Source organism: Miniopterus schreibersii, assembly GCF_964146895.1.
Source record: "Miniopterus schreibersii genome assembly, chromosome: 1".
Taxonomy (NCBI): Eukaryota; Metazoa; Chordata; class Mammalia; order Chiroptera; family Miniopteridae; genus Miniopterus; species Miniopterus schreibersii.
Genome location: NC_138101.1, coordinates 59,302,800 through 59,323,591, shown reverse-complemented (window position 1 = coordinate 59,323,591; position 20,792 = coordinate 59,302,800). Strand labels below are relative to the sequence as shown.

At 34.1% G+C, this 20,792-nt stretch overlaps 1 long non-coding RNA gene across 1 annotated transcript in view; it reads left to right on the top strand.

The window, feature by feature from the left end:
• LOC308557949 overlaps nt 1-20,792 on the top strand; it is a 99,125-nt gene that overhangs the window by 42,335 nt on the left and 35,998 nt on the right. The window lies entirely within an intron of this gene.

Below are 20,792 nucleotides of genomic sequence, written 5' to 3'. Positions count from 1 at the left end.
ACTAGCTTATGAAAGGACCCTTTGGGCTCTCTGAGACAGGCGAGAGGGAAGCCAATCTCTCTGGTAGCACACAGAAAAAAAAGCTGAGGCACTAAAACTCTTGCCCTCCTCAGGGAGTGGGGGTTTTCCTCCTAACTGTGTGGCCCTGTGTTTTGGGTGGGGATATGGCAAGAAGCTTGCTCCACTGTTCCTATCAGTTCTGATATGGCTTGTTTCACATTTGCTGGGGCTGCAGGAACCTCTCAACTAGTTTCTGAATTTCTCACAGAGAGCATTGGTCTTTGAGTTGCTGCTGAGTTGGTGTGTCTGAGGGAGAAAGGAAAGCCAAGGGCTTCCCATTCTCCCGCCTTCCACCTGTTCACATCGCTCTTTCTTAACCGGACACCTAGGCTTTTCCCCAAATACCTCACAAAAATGGCTCACCAATGACTTTGGTAAATTTATTGCTAAGTCCTGTGATGAATCCCGTGATTAATCTCATCTCATTGGTCCTAACAGCAGCATTTAAAACAATGGATTCTTTCTTCCTGGAAACATTTTCCCTGCCCCCAACTGGGCTTTCCAGACGACCATTCTCTCTGGTTATCCTACTACCCCACTGGCTACTCCTTCTCAGTCCAGTGTGTTTGCCTTTCTTCTCCTGAGTTGTAAATGTAGGAGCATCATTTTTAGACATGTTCTCTGGCATTACATTGGTGATATAATCCAATCCTCATTATTTTAAATACTGATAACCCTCTACATCTAAATACTAACAATTCTCAAAGTTTATATTTCTAGTCTAGAAGACTCTCCTGAATTCCAGACATATCTATGAACTTCCTAGTCATTTTTTCCCCTTGGATGGTACATCCCAAACCTGTTCTATTCTTTAGTCTTACTTCCACAGTCTTGGGGGCACCACCTTAATTGCTCAGGCCAGAAACCTCAGAGTGTTATTTATTTTTTCTCTTTCTTTCACAATCCATAGCCCATCCACAGGGATATCTTCTTAGATCTCCCTATCAGATGTGTCAATAATGTGATTACTGCTACCACTGTGGATCCTCCTATCATAACATCTGACCTTAGTTAATAGAAGAACTTCTACCTTTGAAATACTGTCAGAATCTGACCGTTTCTCACCATTGCATTATCATCATTCTTTTTCAAGCCTCAGTCTCTCTCTTGGATTATTTTAATCACTTTCTATTTATTCTTGCTGCTTCTATGCTACTTCAGTCTATTTTTATCAAAGCAGCTAGAATAAACTAGTTAAAACTATCACTACTTTGCTAAAAAAAAAAAATCTATTGGTCTCATTTTTCTTAAAATAAACATAAAGTCATAACAGTCTACTAGGCCCCATACAATACCCTCTAACCAATTCTTTCTTCTCTGAACTTGTTTTCTTCCACATAGCCTCTATTTTACTTAATTGAGCCACACTGGTCTCTGTGCAAGCTTGCTTGACACATTTCCACCTCAAAGATGCTGTCTTGGTTGTTCCTATTGCCTTGAATACTTATCTCCCAATACCTGCTCCCTTGTTCCTATATCTTCTGCAAGTTCTTCAGGGAGCATTTTTAAAAATTCTTTTTCTTACTGATTTCCAGTTCTTAGAACAGTACCTAGCAATAGCAGGGACTCAATAAATGTTTGATTTTTTAAAAATGGATTTTAACTTTTTTTCCATGCCATGTTACTAGTTAGATATTTTATAGACTTAATTCTGTTCTTAAGACTTTGTTTTTTAGAACAGTTTTAGATTTACAACAAAATTGTAAGGGAAGTACAGAGATTTTCCATACACCCCCAGCCCCCAAATATGCATAGTTTCCCCTATTATCCACTTCACTCACTAGAATGGTCCTTTTTCCCCCCCAAACATGGATGAACCTACATTGACACATCATAACTACCCAAAGTCCATAGTTTACCTTGAGGGTTCATTCTAAGCCTTGTACTTGTACATTCTATGGGTTTGGACAAATGTATAATGATGTATATCCATTGTTATAATATCATACAGAATATTTTCACTGCCCTAAAAATTCTCTATTCTCTACTCTGCTTCTTGATCTCCCTGCCTAATGACAACCATGGATCCTTTTATTGTCTCCACAGTTTTTCCTTTTCCAGAATGTCATAAAATTGGAATCATACAGCCTTTTCAGATTTGCTTCTTTCACTTAGTAATATACATTTAAGGTTCTACTCTTGCTTTTTAGAGTTTAGTGTTATTTTGGTTATTAATAATTGAAAGAATAGCTTTTCTGGATTTCTCAAAAAAACTATAAACACATTGGAAGGGAGATTTAGAGATCTACCATTTAAATTTCATAATCAGAAATTCAACTAGGGGATATAAAATTTGAAGAGAGATAAAAACTCCAAATTATCTTTTATTTCTTTGATTTTGTTCATTATTACTAGACAAAATATATATTAAATATCAATTGTTAGTCTCAGATGAGCTCCAGTCAGCTTAATATTAGTATATTTTTGTCTCAGATTCTGACAAATCAGGCTTTTATGAGCATCAGAAGGTTCTGAAGTTTTGGGAGAACTTTGTAAATAATACAGAAGAAAGTTGAGAAGACTGCTTTAGGATCTGCTCTTCAGATTTTGTTTGAATATAGAAAATTGCTTACACATAATCTTTACAGTAAGTAAAATAGTATAAGGTGATATAAGATCAGAGGTATTGAAAACAAATTTTGCATGGCATTAGAGTGTCTCTATTGTCCCCAAAGGGCCACTTACAAGAGATAAAGGGATGCCAAGTGTATAAATGTATAGAGCTCCATTATCTGCTTCCACTGGAGTAGCTTATTGGGAAAATTTCCTGACGTGTAATGTAATTGACTTCTAAAGGGGGATGGGGCTGTGAGCAAAGAAAGAAGCTGACAACTCCAGCAGAATTAAACAAAAAGTTTATTAAGGGAACTTAAGGACAGAAAGAGTCTTGGGTGGCAGCAAGACTGTCCACCTCCGCACCTGAAAAGGGTAGGGCCTTGATATATATAGGCCCCAGAGAACTCAGATGACTTGTAGCCAGATGGCATGTGCTTGTAAAGATTTGTATATTCCAAAGCAGTCAACAACGTAATAGCCTATTATCTCTGTAAGAATTTTTTTTCAGGTGATATAGGCCCACTCCTCCTGGGGTGAACTGATGGTAACTGAGAGCAACTTACTTCTTAAGATATTAAGATAGCATCAGTCACCTCAAACACCAGAAACTATTTTGCCTGACATGGCTCCATTTTCAATGCTTTAATATATTATGCATTTGCATAAAATTACATTAGAGAAAGAGTTTCACTGCTTCAAGTTAAAAAGGAAAATATAAGAGAAAATAATATAAATCTCACTTCAATTGTTTAATAATTCAAAGGTTAAAAATCTACTGCAAATGTAGTACAAAAAAGCATTTATTGCAATACTTGACAAGTAGTTGGATTCATAAATTGTAGCTATTGTTACTATTACTTTTATTCTTAGTTATATTCATTTATTTTTCATTCATAAATATTAACCAAGTCTGGTCTAGGCTCTGAGAATCCAAAAATAAAAAAATCTGTTCTCTAATGTGTAACAAACTAGTGAAAATATATAAATATTTTTACTTATAATAAAATAATTATTGTATTGGGACTAGTGAAAAGTACTAAGATATGTGGGGTAAGAAATTTCTAAATCAATCAAATGTAGTCAAGAAGTCTTCAGAAAGCATTTTATATGAAATATGAGATTAATGAGAGTTTTCTATTTGGACAAGCCAAAGAAGAGTATGTTCTAGGTAAAAGGAACAATATATGCCCAAACTCAGAGAGACACTATAATAAAATATCCTTGGGCAAGCTTTTATTAAGTCATCATTGATAAAATATAAAATGGATGGTATGACGTGAGACATGTAGACAATATTAGATCACAAAGTATATTAAACAATATGCAGAGTTTTTGTTTTTTCTTCTTAACTGTAGGTAAATATTTCTGGGTAGAGTTGTACTGTTACATATAAATAAAAATTAAGTAAATTTCACATCTTAATTTTTAATATTTAAAAATGTTATTTTCTCTTTTTTCATAAATTGCTAATAAAGAATGATAAGGTTGATTTATAGTTTTTTTTTGGATGAAGGTTGGTTTCTAAGTTCATTTTCAAATGCTCACATTATCTTTGTAGAAAATAATTTGTTTGTACCTATAAAATATATTTATTTTAAAGTGTACCTTAAACTTCTGCTTTTAAAAACTTAATTTTATACCTTAGCTTTAAAGTTTGTGGGATAGTAATTCATATCCTTTGGAAATGTGATTTAAACTTTTCTCTTAGAAATCAGTTTTGCACTTCAATTGTAAAGGTCATGGCACATTACTTAAAACCCCAAAGTGATTGCTTAAAAGCTACCTGTCATTTGCCATTCCATAAAAAGGTCTCTGACTCTCCATGGACTACAACATTAGTTTAATTTTCCCCCTTCCTTCTGCTTATAGAGCTCTTGATATTCCTCTGAACTTCCTCACTTACTAAGATTTGGAAGACGGTTAAGGACTGTTCTGGAAAATCTGTTTCCAGCCTATTGTATTAGCTCTTGAGATGTCTGTCAAAGGTCTGATCTGCTCTACGATGTGTTGAGAGGATTCTAGGGTAATAGTGTTACTAGTTTTATATTGGAATAGAGATGAAACTCTGAACCTTAAGGACTAGTTTCAACTGAGAAAGATTGTCCTAGTAATTATATATTATGAATCATTTTCATGGTGTCCATAAACCCTTTAAAAGAATCAAAATATTGTTTGCTCATATATTTGTGTATTTTTCTGTAGATAATTTTCATAATACACTCATAGAGAATTGTAACCAACCCCCACAAATAAACTTTAAGAATTACCGCTTTTTACCAAAAGAATAACTTTAGCTACTAATAATTTAGAGAAAGAGAAGAAAATTACAGTTCCTATCTTACATGAGGCAGTGCTGTCAAGAAAAAAAACCTAAGCTCTGCCCCTGCTAATTGTTATAACTGCAAACATCTTTAGGTACTCAGCCATTGCTTTCCTTTGTATGTATAGTTGATTTAACACAGAACTTATTTATGGAATTACCTGTCTAAACTATTTTTTAAATTGGGATAGTCGTAGGTGATATTTTACATAGACAAGGAGTCATAACTTGAATGTAGCAGTATCAAAGATGGCTAGAGTAGAAAGGAACCAGGGTCATATCTATTTAACCTATTTTTAATTTAAAATAGTGTTATTTTAATGGGTCATATTGATAAATATTAATTTTTTGTGTTTCAGTATGCTAAAAACTTATCTAGGCCATCACTATTTTTATTACCCAAAAGTACTTTTGCCTAAAACATAATTTGAGTTTGAGCTATAAAGGCATGAAAAAAAATCTTACCCAAATGAAAATTATGTGTTTTTCTACTCTGTTCTGATTGCAGAAGTTTCATCATTTGTTCAAAGTAGTATTTCAACATTAACTTTTTGATAAATAACCATGTTTTTAACCAAAGAAAAGATGTTTTTATAAACAATTACCAAATTCTTATCTCTGGTTATTAGAATAACTCATATTTTTATTTTTATATTCTTCTAAAATATAAACTTTGGTTTACCAGGCCATAGCCTCTGGTTTATAAGTTGAGGTTTGTGAATTAGAATCAGTAGAGGAGAATCAGTAATAATAAAGGTAATAAGGAAAATAGGCTTTGCTTTGAATTCCCAGCAGTAAAATTATTAGAAATATCAACTATGTATTTTCTCCTAGAAGAAAGTCAGAGATTGTTCTCGTTGACAGTCAAAAAATTATTTAATGACAAATGCCAAAATGTACTCCCTCTGGCCTTTCTTTCTCCTGATACCACCTGGTTCCAAGGAGGATGCCTCTCAGTGTTCAGTGTGATCCTTCCCTTAGCCTTTACTGCGCCGACACGTTCTGACTGGATGTAGGCACTTAGTGCAGTAATGTTTCGTCTTCACTGATGCTGTCATTGATGTTGACCTAGTCATTCCTGAGGCAACTGATCCTGACTTTTTATGTTCATGATCAGTAGTTCTGCTCTAGAAGGAGAGAGGATATAGCTACAGAATATATTCTTTCATTCAATTTTTTTAGAGGCCCAGTTATGCTATTTTCCTTGATCTTTCTTTTCCCCCTCAGCACCTTTCTTTGTTTAGCTCTAGAAAAGTTGGAAGAGAGAAAGATTAATGGGATCATATAAATGAATAGCCACATGTATAAATAAATGCCACGAGCGTTGCTTAAACAAGCGAGGGCACCCTAAACTCTCTCTTCAGAATGAACTCTCCGCTCGCCAGGTATTTTATGGAGAGAGATTAAATGATTGGTTTCCTCAACATTGGTTAAAAATGTTAGACCTTGGAGAAGACCATCCATATTAGTTCGTATAATCTTTACACATCAAAATTGGTCCTTTTTTTATGTAAATAGGACTACCACTCTTGGTGGTCTTAGATTAGTCCTGACTTGCCCAAATGGAGTCATCTTTTTGGCCTGAGGACTAGAATAGACTGACCACTTTCTGTATTTTTTCTCTGTCAGTGGTGTTAAAAACTTTGTAATATAGTCCATTTTATGTCCTGAAATATATTAATTTCTTCATAATTGACTCTGATATGGTAGGTCAAGCCTAATTATCATGAGTCTGAAATATATTCTGAGTAGCTGTTGTCAGTAAAATGTAAAAAAAATCAATTATTCTAATTTAGAGGGAAAAAGGCGATGCTCTTATTCACCCTGTAAAAGTGGTGTGACTTTTGTTTTCCCAGTTATGGTAAACTATCAAATACACTGTCTACCCACTTTCCTATTTGAAAGTTACTAATTGTTTTTATATATAAAATAACAAATATCGAAACCACCATCAATTATTGCAATGTTTTCCCCTTGCAATAATAAACGTTTACATTTGAGAGAGAGGAGGGGAGAGAAATAAATCTCCTAAATGTTCTTTTTCATATATAAACAGCAGTGTTAAATAGGATGTTTTTCTATGTGTGACACATACTGCTTTATATTTTATCAAAATATTTATCAGTTTCTCAATAGTAAAGATGGGAATATAGCTTTTTATGAATACAAAGAATTTCATGTCATTTATTTAAAATTCTCAGAAGCTTTGCTCTCAGTCTTCTATTACTTCCTTTGAGGTGGCCAAAATGCTGACGAGAAAAGTAAAACCAGTATCAGACAGCATACTCAGTTGTGTGTGAAAGCTATTTATTTAGTTTCTGTTGAGAGTAAAGTATAGAGCTCAGTGTTGCATGAATAAGCAGCCAGGCTTCAAAATTGTGTTTTATTTCTGTAGTAGAAATAGATGGATTGATAAGCTTGATGATTTATTTCTTATCAATCTCTAAATATCACACACACACACACACACACATGCACACCCCTTTCTGATCTCTGTCCAGAGTGAAAGATCTTAAATTACTTTTTGTGCACTATAATAGCTAATGATTATTTGTTGAATTAGTAAGTGTGATGCCAGTTTATTCTGTAATATTAAATCCTTATTTTCTGCACTATTCATAAGAATATTACTCTCTTCATTTGTGTATATTCAGTCATTTTAGTTGACTGCTGAAACATCAGAGACATATATGGCCTTCATCCTTAAATAATCTGATATCTCTTAGCTATAAATAAGACCTTATATTGTCTTATGAAAAACATTGGCATCATTGTAATTTTCAAGAGAAACTGAATTGTTTTATTTTATTAGAAATCTAGCATTTTGCTCTTTATACATTTATTTTCTTAATGTGCCCTTACCTTAATAAACTTATTTTTACTATCTTTATGAATATTTATAATTCTAATGATATTTTATATAATCTACTTAATAACTGGGTACAAATAGCAGATAGACAAGCAGATTTTCAAAATACTTAATTTCAATATTTTGGCTAAACTAACTTTTAGAAATTTATTAGAGATTTTCCTCATTTGGTGTTAAATGAATATTTGCTCAAATTATACCCTAATATTTCAAAAGGTTACAAGTTAAACCCAGTAGTAGTAGATTGCTAACTTGAACAACTTAATGGTTATGTGCATATCATATGAAGATTGCAAGATCATAAAATTTGGGCTAATTTAATTCTTTAATATGCTCTCTAAATTTATTCTTTTATTAAACAAATATAGCACAGAAACAATTAAGCTTGGTATTCTGTAGAATTTATGAGAAGATAAACTGCTAGGTGTTCACAACTGAATTGGGGGATTAAAAATATAGTGTATAATTAAAAAGATAGTGGTTTAGTAAAAAGTAATTTCAGAACATATACCAATATTTTTTATTTACCTGTGATATACATGTTATACTATATTCAAAAGATCCCTTATTAATTTGACTTTGTCACTACTAATTTTTTTAAGAGGCAGACTCATCCCCAAATCCTTCTCACTCTCCTCATAAACAGGTGGAAGAAAAAGGCTGAGAATCTTAAGGTTCTGTGCACATACTTTCATTTTTACTCTTTTTTTCTGGACTTAAGTTAGAAAGCATATTAAAATGTTAAGTATGTAATTTAAGGAAAAATAAAAATTTCCATTTGGAAAATTAGTTATATAAAATAATTTTAGAGGAAAAGTAAATATCAGTTTATAAAGCTAGGTGCAATGTATTTACCACTCTGATATATTTCATCTAATGGGGAAAAAACAATCTTAGCTAACTGAAAAATGATTTCCTATCATGACTTAAAATCATTGAAGAAATAAAAATATTTGCCAACCAGTGAATTTAGCATCAAAATTAAAAGGGGGAGGAGTTGTACAAAAAAAGGAAAGGGGAGTAAGTGAATAAATACTTTCTGCATCTTGAGACTACCAGCCTTCTCCCAGCTTACTTCTAGAAGGTTGGCATCCAGGTTTCTAACTTTTAGGCAGGAAATTGGGAAATTATTTTCTTGAATAACAGGTTAATACTAAAGAAGCAGCAAAACCAAAACCAAATTAAAGGTACTGACATCAAGGCTTGGCTAAGGAAATAGCTGAACCACATCATCCTGGACACAAGTTCACAAGTTAGGTTGACAGGCCCCAGCTATACCCAGAGAACTTCTAATCAACTTTCAGTGTCCTAAGGGTGGGTCCGAATATGAATGGAAAACAGATCGGAGCCTGATGCCTTTGATATGATAAAGGCAAGGAAGGAAGGAAAGAAGGAAGGAAGAGAGGGAGGGAGGGGAGTGAGAGGAAAGGTAAGGGAAAGGAAGGGAAAGGAAAGAAAAATACCATCTTTGAGGAAGCACAGATCTCGTAAGGAGAAGAAGACCTTAAATTATCTAACAGGAATGATTTTCAGACAAGGCCCTACATCCATGACATGGGAGCACCCCATGGACTTTTATTTTGTCATCAGCACCTGTGAGGACTGTTACCTGAAATAAATGACACTCGTGTTCTTCCATTCTTTCCCCCAAACAATTTGATCTCTGGCTTCATAAACAATTCAGGTTGAAACATACTAAATTACAAATTCTGTAGGTCAGCGGTGATTAAATATTGGCAATTTCATATTGTTTGACCTGATACTATTCTTCATTGTGTATGTTATATACTGTCAGCCAGACTGTTCTCCTTGCTTTAAAAAAAATATGTGGATTTTATTATTTTAGAGCAGGTTTAGGTTTACAGAAAAATTGCACTGTAACTACAGAGTACTCACCGATTTTTTTTTCTCATGGATCATGCTGTTGGTGTATCTAAAATCATTGCCAAAGGCATGATCACCTAGCTTTTACTCTTTTATTATCTCTTAGAAGTTGTATAGTTTTTTGTTTTTACATTAATGTCTGTTATCCATTTCAAGTTAATATTTAGAAAAGATATATGGCCTTTGTCTAGATTGCTTTTGTTTTTTGTATGTGGATGTCTACTTGTTTCAGAATCATTTGTTGAAAAGACTAACCTTTTTCCATTGCATTGTCTTTGCTCCTTTGCCAAAGATCAGTAGTTTCTATTTGTGGGTCAATTTTGGTGCTCTCTGTTCTTCTGTTCCATTGATCTGTTATTTTGCCAATATCACGTTTTCTTGATCACTATCATTATAGTCTTTTTTTGATACACTTACAATATTAATTTATTTTTTATTTTTAAGAAGGGATCAAGGGTTTGCATTATTTAAAAAAATACAGCTATTCTTCCTTGGCTGGTGTTGCTCAGTGGTTGGAGCATCGGCCCTTGGACCAAAGGGTCATGGGTGCCATTCCCAGTCAAGGGCACATACCTGGGTTGCTGGTTCATCCCCAGCCAGGCCGGGGAGCATGACCAATGGATGTGTCTCTCTCACATCAATGTTTCCCTCTCCCCCCTCCCTCCCTTCCACTCTCTAAAAATCAATGGAAAAAGTATCCTCGAGTGAGGAATAACCAAAAAAAAATACTAGTCAGAAAATAGCATTTAATTCAACATACAGTGGTTCCTCACCTCATTCCTTTTTTTCTTTCAATTTTATTTTGTATTTCTTTCAGGTGTACAGCTTAGTGGTTATACAATCATACACTTTACGTAGTGTTCCCTTAGATATTTCCAGTACCCCAACTGACACCATACATAGTCATCACAATATTATTGATTATATTCCCTATGCTTTACTGACATCTCTGTGACTATTTTGTAACTACCAATTTGTGCTTCTTAATTCCTTCACATCTTTCACCTAGTCCCCCAGGCCCCCTCCCCTCCACTCTCCAAGTCTATGAGTCTGTTTCAATTTTGTTTGTTCTTTTATTTTGTTCTTTAGATTCCACATATAAGTGAAATCATGTGGTATTTGTCTTTCTCTGACTGATTTATTTCACTGAGCATAATCTAGGTCCATCCATGATAAGATTTCATTCTTTTTTAATAGCCAAGTAGCATTTTATCGTATACATGTACCACCACTTTTTTATTCACTCGTCTATTGATGGGCACTTGGGCTGCTTCCATAGCTTGGCTATCATAAAAATGCTGCAGTGAACCTAGGGGTGCATATATTCTTTTGAATTTGTATTTTGGGTTTCTTCAGGTAAATCCCCAGTGGTGGAATCACTGGGTCATAAGGCAGATCCATTTTTAATTTGAAAAACTCCATATTGTTTTTCATAGTGGCTGCACCAATCTGTATTCCCACCAACAGTGCACGAGAGTTTCCTTTTCTCCACAGCCTCACCAGCACTTGTCATTGAATTTACTGGTGGTACCATTCTGAGAGCTGTGAGGTGATATCTCATCGTGGTTTAATTTGCATCTCTTTGACAATTATAGTTAGTCTTAAAGTCTGGTAGTGTTGGTCTCTGACTTTGTTCTTCTGTATTCTAGAGGCTACCCTGAGTCTTTTGCTCTTCCATATAAACTTTAGGATTAGTTTTCCAATATCCACAAAATAACTTTCTCAGATTTTGATTGCAAATACACTCAATCTATAGACCATTTTTGAAAAATTAACATTTTAATAATATTAAGTGCCTGTGTCCATTAACTTGGAATACTTCTTCATATATTTATTATCAGCGTTGATTTCTTTCATCAGAATTTTGTTTGTATAGATCTTGTACATTATTAGACTTATATCTAAGTAGTTCATTTTGGGGGGTAATTGTAAATAGCATTATGTTTTTAATTTTTAGTTCAGTTGTCCACTTCTTATATATAAGAAAGCAATAGGTTGTTAATTTAAATTTTGTATCTGCAACTTTGCTATATAATTACTTATTAGTTTCAGAAGATTTTTTTGTTGATTCTTTGGGATTTTTTACATCAATAATTATGTCTAACAAAGATAATTTTTATTTCCTTTATCCCAATCAATATTCCTTTGCTTGCTTTTCTTTTTTATTGCATTAGCTATAACTTCCAGTACAACATTGAATAAGAGTGGTGAGTAGAAACATTCATCTCTTGTTCCTGATGTTAGGGAAAAAGTTTTGCTTTCTCTCCATTAAGTATGAAGTTAGCTGTAGATATTTTTGTAGATGTTCTTTATCAAGTTGAGGAATTTCCTATTTATTTCTAGTATGCTGAGAGTTTTTATCATGAATGGATATTGGATTTTGTCACATGTTTGTTTTTTTTGCACTTATTAACATGAATATATGATTTTTCTTCTAAATGTAAACATGTTAATAATGAACATCATTGCAATCCCACTAGTGGCATTTTCCAGTGACAGAGTCCTCAGCTTTGGAGAGCTGCTATAGCAGGATCTACCTGATCCGCCAGGGTTGCTAATCGTAAATAAGCCTGAAATTTATTGATTTATAAGGCATGACTCTCTGGAAAATGTCACTTAATCTATGCAATTATAGGAGCATAAAGTAGAGATCTTTAATGACTGAATAGCTTCCTTTTGTATAAGTAGTTATGCATGGACCATTTAGAAACCACACGTGTTAAATCTGGGCCAGGACACAACCTAATGAGACACGGAAGGGGAACTGACAAAACTGTGTTGATAATTATGCTGTGCCTTGAGTAATAAAATCATTTGTCTCTGACCCAGAAATCTTATTGTATTTGCCAGAAGCATGAAATACTAACTGGCTAGCTTATTAGCTTGTAAATAGTGTAAAATGACAATATTTCTATACAACAGTTCGCTAGAGCTACTTACCTGCTGCCCCTTTCAATGAATTATGTTTTCTTCAGTGTTCTGTAGTCCCCTGTGGTTCACTGTCAGTTGCCTCTTTTTATGATTGAGTTTCTATTTTCTTATTGTAAAATTAAGAGTAGCAGTTAGCACAAGAATCCAAACTATGATTCCAGTATTCAAATATGAATTTCACTACATAAACCTGTCTGACTTTAGTCAACTTAGGTAAGGTTTCTTTGCCTCTGTTTACCCATCTAATAATGATGATGAGGACAGTAATGCTTTCTTTATGTTTGTGGTGAGAATTCACTCACTCAGTTGCTAAATTCTGCTAATTTAGTTCACTGAGTTAATATGCTTAACGTACTTAGAATTGTATTGACTATGTAGTAAGTCTTAGTTATTACTATTAAAAACCATGTTCCTATTAAAAATTTAAAAAGTAAAAAGAGTGATATTTGGGTAAAAAAATTGAGAATAGATTATTATTTGGGGAATTCTTCTGTGTGTTTATGCAAAGTGTATCAGTATTGGAGAATTAGTTTAGGAATATTCCACATAGTTATAGGGAGCTGGAAATATTACATGGTTGTCTTTGTGATCTACTTTTTGTTATACTTTTAGGTTTTATGGAAGTTTGAATTAGAAATCTAAAATTTGGAAAAAATAGAAAGTAACAGAAACTTAGATATAATCTCAACAAGGAGAAAGGAGCATCTTGTAGAACATGCTAAGTTTTCACAGTATAAAAGAGTACCTCCAAATATTATCAGAACATCTATTGGTAATTAAATGATATAAGAATAGTACTAATGCTCAACTTACTCAATTAAGATTTTAAAAACAGAAAAGCTAAATATGGTTGATAGTTTCTCATCAATAAAGGATGCTCAAGATATTTTCTGTCTGTCAGTTCGTGGTTATGATAGAGCTGGGTTAATCATTCACTTTGAGTTTGTAATCTTTACTCTCTTGGCCATATTCTTTTATAAATGATGCATTTTTCAAAGTTACAATTTTCTTTGGATGCCTGGTGGAGAGCTTACTGTGGCCTGTATAATTTGTGAAATGTGGTAAAATCAATTTTCTGCATTTAACAGTAACCTATAGGAAAAACCCATGAGTAGACAAATATCTGTGTTATAAAGATATTGAGAATTTTATCTTGAACATTTTCTATAACATTGTATGAATAAGTGTTTTATTATTGGTGGTCATTTAGAACAATAGTATTTGATTTAAATGGTTCTAGACTCGGTTGTTTGATTCAAGTTAGAAAGTTGATAATATCAGTATAACCAACACTGTCTTCAAATTGGTAACGGTGCTTCAGATCACTATGTGATCGTATTGTTACATCATAAAAGAAATTAAACAGAGATGTAAACAGAACAAATACATTAAATAATATTAGAAGAACTGCCACACCTAGAAATCTCTGAATATTTCTCATATAAGACTGTTTCAACACAGAGGCAGATTTTCTAATATGAACATGATAACTAGTAAAGGTCTCGCTTCTGATTTAATTTAAAAAAAAAAGCCATGCCTTTTTAAAGTACTGAATTGCTTATACAGTAAGTTCCAGTTCACTAGAAACATGCAGAAAGGATGTATATTATTATTTCCATAAAAATACAGAGTTTAAAAATTAAATCCTAAACTTAGAATCCCAATTTGTGGAATATTCAGGAAACCTACTGACATCAGTCACAATTTAAGAAAACAAAATTTAATGTGCTTTGGGCAGCTAAAATGGTTATAAAATCAAGTTTCACTGATCTCCATCATAGCACATAATTTCTCGCATAAAAGTTATTTTTTTGCACTGGCTAGAATACTTCCTGAAACATTTTGATAAATTTCCTTTTCTTGTTTCTATATAAGACATAAAATGAACCTATTCAATTAAAGGTCAGAGAGCCCCTGCTCAATTCAACATCCTACACATTATCTAACTTATATTTTCTACTTAAGAATGACAGTTTTCTTAGACCTTTTCACTTCCATCAGCACTAATGGGTTTCTCTTTGAGCTTATATTTCTCCAGGAAATACAATTGTAATAGTTATAGTGTTAGTGCAAATGCAGAGGCAAGTAGATAATAACCAGTTTGAGTTGAAATGCAGATGCCAACATCCTAACAATGGGTAATGCAAATATATACTTAAGCAAACTCACAAATCATAGATTTTTAAGAATCCTTACTTAATGGAAACTTTAAATTCATTAAAGCTAAATTCCTATTATAGTTGTGATTACAGTTACTTTTTATCTGTTAGCTAAGTGCAAGATGATCTTAGAGGTGGGGAAGGCATAAAGGGAAAAAAATATATACTAAATCTTGTTATTATTGTCTTTGTCGGTAGTATAGCCTGATGATTAAGAGTTCACCTTTTCCAGGAAGATACATAGGAGCTCTGCCGGCTCTTCCATCTTCTCCCCACTTCACTCCTTCAGAGAACTTGAGAACTGAGCCCCAGATTCTTCATCTTTAAAATAAGATTATAATAGGATCTATTTGACAGGATATTTTAAGGGTTATGAAAAAAGTATATATGCTGCCTGGCACAGAGTAAGTGTTAATTCCGTTATTTATGCTTAAAAAAATCATTTCCAGGCACCATATTTTAAAAAGATGTCTTTATATGTATAACCTAATCTGTTAATAAATATTTAATTTGACTTCTGTTGTACTTAAATAGAAATCATTTCAAAATGTTTGTGTGTTGACTTTCTTTCAAGTGGATCTTTCTTTAGTTTCCCTTTCATGTTAGCAGAGAAATCTTTTTATTATTTTATTTATTTATTTTTAATTTATCTTTATTGTCAAGACTATTACAGATGTCCCCCCTTTTCTCCCATTGACCCCCTCTACCCCACTCCCGCTGAGAAATCTGTAATTAAGTGTACAGCAATTAATTAGCTCTGTATGTTCATTAATGGCATAATTTTATAGTGGTTCCAATTAGAAAATTTAAAAAGAGTTATTTACTCTAAGTATGAGTTCTAAATTATGTGTTCAATATGTATGATTAAAATGAACTGGATGACTTTGTTGAGATATATACTTCCTGCAATGCCTAGCATTTCCATTTACTATTTTTTGCTGCCAGTATATTTACACATACATCATAACATCCACAAAAAATTTTAAAGAAACTGTTATATAGTTTTTTTCCCCCCAAAGGACATTATTTAATGGTATATATAAAATATTGATTTTTCATGATTCTTTAAGAAATTTTATACATACATTTAATGAGAACTAAAAGACCTCCTAATTTGAAAAAATGCTTATGTGAAGGGTGGAGTCAGTTGCATATAAAACTCAAAATAACTAGAAATGTCTCCCTTTCTCACAAAAGAGGTAGGCAGTTTAGGGCCTCCTATAGAGGCTCTGTGAAGCTACCAGGAACCTGGGCTTCAACCAGCTCACCACTTAGCAGCCCTGGCCCGCGGACTGCATCCTCCCAGTTTAAGGGTGCGAGTCCAGACATCACACCCAAGTGCCAGGTACCAGAGGGACGGGAAGGAAAGGGTATCATCTCTCCTTTTGAAGTAAATACCCTCAAATTTGCCACCAAAATTTACATTGTGATCAGATAACAATTCCCTTTATGTATTAATATCCAGTATCTACAGATACATGGCCACCTCTGGATATCAGCAGCCCAGATGAAAACTGAGATATTAAAACCAATTAGCAGTCACTGCAACACTATCTTTTGAAACATACATGTAGGCACTCAAAGGTGTTAGGGACAACTATTGAGTCTGTTTTTGTAAACCACAGAAAATTGGTCAGGCTATTACAACTTAATCATCATTTGTTTTTTATTATTAAATTATTATAATAGCTATCATTGTTTCTGCATCATCTAAGAAAATGATAGCGTTATTAAAAAGTGGTAAATGCCATGTCAGACTACTCAATTGTTCAATACATCAAACCATTTCAGAATTACTTTAAAGCATTTTTAGTAAGCAGGTAACACTCTTTAGTTGCATAAACATTTTATGGTTTATGAGCAGATAGTGCCTAACTGTCTGTTAGGAGTATTGAGTTAGGACAATATTCATATTGAATAAAATGCTTCTATGATTGACTTTCAAGAAAACTTTTTTTTTTTTTTACCCTCATACCTTTAATTTTTAAAAAACCAAAAGACTAGAAAGCTTTTGTTAAGGATTTAAATTGAAAAAGCTGTCTAATTCGTAAAGTTGTTCATATGAGTAATTAATTCTTTATTCAAAGTGGCACTGCAGGTTCTTGATTTTTAATGAAACTACTAAGATATGAGAGAAATCACAAGAAAATTTAAAAATGCAGGTTTTTGTATTTTCTGTTATAAGGAAAACAGGTCATTTGCCTTAGATTTAAAAACCTTGTGGCAGTGCAGCTAATGATTTAACTTTGATTAATTTGACAAGGCATAGAATTTTAGAACTTGTGGAAAACTGAAAATATACCCTTCATTTTGAGACACTAAGGTCTGGAGAGTCTAAGTGACTTGGCAAAGTCACATTAATGAGTTAGCGGTAGTGCAACCAGGACTGAAGTTTTATTGCCTTTCAATCTAGTGTATTCTGTCTCTTCTCCCTTCTACCCTCCTTCCCTCCCCCCTCTCTCCCTCCCACCCATCCTTCCTTTGCTTTCTATGTTTTACTAGTATTAGCATTAAAATATTTATATATCATACCAGGTTCAGATGCAAAAAAAGAAATGAATTTGAGTTGGCAAAAATAGTTTAATACAGGGACTAAGGAGCTTTAGCGTTGGAAAAAAATGGTGGAGGGAAGTCTAAGCTGGGCTTCAGGAAATAATTTGCAGAGCACACGGTACAGTCCAGCAGGGAAGGAGGGGCTCCTGCCACACACTTCTCTCCGTATCCGTAAAACTAGTGACTGGCATCCGGAACACTGGTAGGGAAGCTGTACTTACTCCATAACTGCCACTCAGCAGGCATAAAGCTATGGAATGGACCTTGGGATAGTGCCGTAGAAAACTCCATATATTAATTATGTGTGTCAGCAGAGCTAAGCACAAAATAATAGCCTCCGCTTCAATGTTCCTGCTATCTCACATGTGTGCATTAATTGTTGCGACCCAATTTACATCCAGAACCCCAACTGTGAAGAAGTCTGACAGATATTATCTTTAGTTTGTAGCCTCTTTAGTGTAGAGAAGGTGCCCCATAAGGGGTGCTTAGAAGGAAACTGGCTTCACATACTCAACATAAACACATGCGCCTAAACATAGAGAGGAAACAGAGCAAAGGAGAAAGTACTGCTGCGGCTTCAGTGAGAGCCTCCTCTCATCCTTGGTCTACGCAAGGAGATTCCGCTTCACAGCCGTGCGGGGCACCACACCTGGATGTGGGATACGGTGTTCCAAGGTCCATAGAGGCCCGACAAGATGTGAATCTCTTCTTCAGTGGTAGGGAGTACAGAGGGTTTTGTTTGTTTGTTTTTTACTTTCCTTTGACTCTATCTGTTTAGTGGACTCCAGAGCTTTCATAAAGGTGGCAGCCTTGACTTTTCAACAAGTTGCTCCCAAGCTTGTCAACAGAGTTAATTCAAAGAGGTTGAGTGACTTTACCTTAAGTCATAACAGTTAGATAGGGGCAATGCTCGGTGTAAAACGAAAGATTTCTTCACTCTAATCTAATGCTTTCTGTTGTGCTGTTTCCTCTAAATGTATTATCGTCACTAATATATCTAGGATTGTTGCATGTAACAACTTAAGTTTAAGATTTGAATCACAATTACTGGAAAATAAATGTTTTAAATATGAGAATGAACGAATACCTGTGTTGGTTAATTTCTTCAAAATTGGCAATAATGTCATCAATAGCAACATGAGATTTTGTAGTCTGTGTTAAAAGGACAGAATGAATCACTTGAAGTTAGGGAAAATTAAGTGTCTGCTCATTCCAGAGCTCAGGACATGTTTAAGGGATTGATTGCAGAGTTTTCATTATGCTTCTGTGTTTAAAGTGTGAAAACTCAGTCTGGGCTCCAGAAAAGTGTATGTGGAACAAACATACCCAAGTAAAATATGACTGTTGCTTTAGCGGGTTGGACTGTTTTGACCAATTTACTGCTATATTCTGTCACCTTTTCAAAGTAACCAGCTACAGTCCTACTTTCCCATTTTTCTGAGTGTTATGAATCACATTTTTTAGGTTTCCCCTTTCCTTCTCTTCCTCCTCTCTCTTCTCTTTCTTCATTATCATTAAATCTTAAAAAAAACACACACCACGCAAATATTTCATGAACCTCTGTTATGTGAATGACCTATTCCTATCTATAGCTTGGGAATTTGAAAAAGTGAAGTACTCTTGCTCTCAGAGAACTTCTGGTCTGGTGCAGGGGTGGGGAACATCCAGCCTGCAGACCGTAATCCTTTGGTCTGGCCCTGCCAAGGCAACCGCAGTTCCAGCCATCACATTAGGGGTGAGTTAATTAAATGTTTGACCAAATATAACAGGCTAATTTTTAAGTCGATAATTTTGTATGGCCCACGAATGATGTTATAAATATCCAATGGCCCTTGGCAGAAAAATGATTCCCCACCCCTGGAGTGGGACAAGACCTATCTTAGCAAAAGATGGGTACATTTTCTAAAAATGTTATGAATGATAAGCACCAGAGAAGATCAGAGAAAGAAGAGATCACCAGTGAGTGTCTAAGTCAATGAACAGAAACCTCAGAGAAGAACATTGACTTTAGACTTCAAGGATTTAATCAGGATACATTAAAATATGCATAAATTGGGCCAATGTTATGTCATTATGGACATTTTGAGTAAATTTGTGATGAACTTACTTGACGTTTTAAATTTATGATGAACTAAATCATCTCAAGTAAATTTAAATTTAAAACACAGAATGAGAAATTTAATTTAGATGATGTAAACCAATTGCAAAAATATACACTTTAAAATATGTGTGTATATTACAAAATGCCAGAAATGTTGTACACACGGCAGTGAAGAGATAGGATGTGATAGAAACACCACATGTGTTTCTGCACTTTAATTTTTTTCACACTACTTAGCTATGGGACCCTATCAATGTGGAAAGAAAAACAATATAAATCCTCATATTCTTTAATTTAATCCTGGTAAAAAACATAACTGAAGCCAGAGGCTACAAGCCTCAGCTGACAGTTTAATGAAGACTCTTGAAACAATGGGAGAGTCTGGGTGCTTTAAGACAAGCCCTGAGCAAGTCATTACATATGTATAAACAAAGAAAAGATTAATGAATATTTACACATCATTACAAAAATATTTAAGTTAAATATATGTTTATTTTGATCTAGTTATCACAAATTTGCATTTTTCTTTTAATCTATTGGCTATGAAGGCCAAAGATCTTTCCAGCAATATTGAATCATTTATTTTTAAAGTCCCAAGGGCTGTTAACTTCTGTCTGTGAAACTATAAATATTTATTATAGAAGACCACATGTTAAAATGTTTGTTGTGAAATACCTGCCTGCCTTTTCATTTAAAGTTGTAAATTCTAAAATTCATTTTAAGTTGATTTTACCTACCACACTTGTAATATCAACTATGCAGTCGCTCATATTTTCCCCTATAACTTTCCTGTGTAAGTGGCTTGAGCTTGCTTGTTAGAGAGAATGGATCAGGGTGTTTTCCCTACAGGCTTACTTACAATAAACACTGTGACTGTAGTCCACTTATCTCTGGAAAGCATCACAGGTGGGTTTTTGTCAGACACTAACATGTACCTGGTGTCGGTTTTTGATCAGGTCCAGGTTCTGAAACTAATGCAAATATAGAGGTACCTGGGGAAGTTAAAAAGGCAGTGGTTGCCTGCATCTACACCAGCACATTAGAACCCAGTAACAAGTTGCCTTCCCCGCCGCCACCAGTGGATTTGTACATGATTTTTACAGTCTTTTAGTGTCTTACACATACCATTCTCACATGCCTTCCTGTGATGAGAAGAGAGCTCTCTTCTTGCTCCAGGCAGTTCAAATGCATACTCACCTCCTTCAGATAAACCAGTTATGTTCTCCTGAGACCTACTCCTAAAATTGCTTTCCTTTGTTGTCTTTATACCCCTCTTTAAACATTTATTACATTATTACCTTATATCATAGCTATTTGTAGACATATTTTGCCCATTCCCCTTACTATATTGTAACTTGT